General features: G+C 40.1%; 1 non-coding gene across 1 annotated transcript; it reads left to right on the forward strand.

The window, feature by feature from the left end:
• Positions 1-2,114: 2,114 nt before the first annotated feature.
• Positions 2,115-2,252, forward strand: LOC142444157 (small nucleolar RNA SNORA7). Its single transcript, XR_012783815.1, has one exon. It is a non-coding gene; the product is annotated as a small nucleolar RNA SNORA7 (small nucleolar RNA).
• Positions 2,253-2,607: the final 355 nt, after the last annotated feature.

The raw sequence follows: 2,607 nt of genomic DNA on the forward strand, positions 1-2,607 counted from the left end.
AGTAGAGGCCCAAGGTCCTTCCACCACCTTAATACTAAACCTATAAATATAGACACATAGATCTATTTCCCCATCCTCATATATGTATTTGCATGTACATGTCTTTGTCTAGACCTCTATAAGCATCTGGGCTCTTAAAGGCTGGAAGCTAAACAAGTGGCCATCTAGTTGAGAAGCAAGAAAGCCCACATGGAAGAAGCACACCAGCCTATGTGATCATGAGGTATTGATGGGATCCGGTATCAGGCATCAAAGATCAAACAAAAAATCATATCAATGTGAATGAGGGGGAGGGTGGAGTGGAGGACCCAAATCCCATCAGTAGTCAAGTGGACATCCCCTGTCAGAAGGGCCACAGGGAAGGAACGAGCCAGTCAGGGTACAGTATAGCACCGATGAAACACAAGTGGATGGTCCTCTAGTTCTTTAATGCTTCCCCCACAACCCCCTACTATGACCCCAATTCTACTTTACAAATCTGGCTAGCCACGGAATCCAGCCAGGGTAGCATTTATGTTACTAAACATGCCAGGCTGGAGCCTACCTTACAATCCTGCCAGCCTGGGGAGATCCCAAATATCCATATGGTTCTTCCTCTTACTGTTTTAGAACATACTCTGTTCAAGTGTCACAACAGAAGCCTTGCCTACACACATGCACTTACATACAAGCACTTTTTATATCCTGTACCTTGCTTTACCTCTATACCCTTTCTCACCACTTTATTTTCGATTATTTATTCTCTATGTAGCCATGCAGTTTTTTCTTATTTTCCCATGAAATAGATATTGAATGGGAAAATTAGAACAAAATCAACACATATTATTCCATAATGCTAAACATTGTTAGTCAGTCACCAGGATGGAAGTTGGGGATACAGGAGTTAAAACACAGTCCTGATCTTTGAGCTTACAATATGAAAAACAAAACCTACTTCCAATGAAGTTGATTTTGAGTCATAATAACCCTCTGTGAAGGAGCAGAGTTGCTCCTTTGGGCTTCTAGGCCTCACCTTTACATCATGGGCAGCTGGGGGGTTGGACCTTTGTCAAATAGCCTTACAGAGTGTATAAGAGATCTATGAATTCATACATCTATTTTGTCCCACCCTCCCAAATACCTAGTGGCTCTTTCCATTTAGTTTCAAGTTGGTTGGGAAGATGCAGTATGTTCTAGCACAAATATGACTGAAAATTCTACTTACCCACAGTCTGATATATTTGAGATACATTCTATTCATGCAATAATTTTCAAAGAATTTAATGTATAAGTAGCAGCATATTTAAGGCATTTCGGTATAATCTTATATTTTAAGACCACAATGCATGTGGTTATGTAATGTTTCTAGTAAACTGAATTTATTACATATATTGCTATTTACAAATGATTCATGGCTTAGTGGATACAGGTTTTAAATACTGTTCCTACATATTTCTGACATATTGAGATCTATTTAACTATTAAGTGGATCAAACTATAAGACTTCTGGGGTATTTTCAATCTTTGTGAATTATGACTCCTTTTATCATTCAGCAAGGAAAGTGCTGGGAAATAATGAGAGGACTGCAGAAAACTTAGGGAAATTTTCTGTATCTTTTAATTCCATGTTTCCAGGAGCTTTACAAGTCACCTGTATATTAGTGATTTTCCCATTTGAACACATACCATCATTAATCAAATTGTTCAAGTCCAGATACCTAGAAGCAAGGACAAGGGTAAGATTGTTAAAAAGTTCATCAGGTCAATGTGGTGGTGCTGCTGCTGTGGCTGAATTCCAGCTACATTGCCCATTAGCCAGTTCCTTAGTGTGAAACTTCATTATTTACTAAAAGAATGAATATAATTTCTGGGGCTACACGCAGGCATTGTCCTTACCTCTTCTATTTTCTTCAACGTCCATAGCACGAGCTAGTTCCATTGTCTTTCCTGAAGGAGTCCATTTCGGACCACTTCCACTGCAATCACTCTGCTAGTCCAAACAACTATTTCTCTTGCTGCGGCTCCTACTAGAGCCTTCCAACCACAACAGGTCTTTGTGCTTCTCACTCATGTCCTGCTAAGCCACCAATAACCCGTTTTCATACTTTCAGAAGAAATCTTTAAAAACAAAATGCAATCTCCCACGATTACATCTGGAGAATAGTTAGTCTTTTGTCAGCTTCGGAGACTGGAGGGAAAACAAGCCTGTCAGAGACCCATTCCACTCCCAGTTTGCTCAGTAGCCGGTGATCGGAAGATACTCTGCGACAGTGTGAAATAAACAAATAAATAAATAAACAAAAACTGGCTTAGTTTCCCAGAATTACTGACTGAAGTGCCACAAATTGACCGTTTTAAAGAACGTTAAGTATTAGAGCAACATCACCACTCTAGCTGAGAGAAAGTAGTACTAAGGTGGAAGAAGGGGGAAAGTGACGGTGGGGCAGGAGGTGGCAAAAGGAAACAGAGGTAAGCTCTGTGAAGCAAAGGTATAGATAAGGACATTGACAGAGGTGGGTACTTCTGTAAATACATTAATCCATAAAAATAGAGGTACTGGCCTATGTACATATATTTTTAAGGCAAAACACTGAGGCTGCAGACGAGCCTTGGGCCTCGGCTCATACC

The sequence above is a fragment of the Tenrec ecaudatus genome, chromosome 3 (genome assembly GCF_050624435.1).
Source record: "Tenrec ecaudatus isolate mTenEca1 chromosome 3, mTenEca1.hap1, whole genome shotgun sequence".
NCBI lineage: Eukaryota > Metazoa > Chordata > Mammalia > Afrosoricida > Tenrecidae > Tenrec > Tenrec ecaudatus.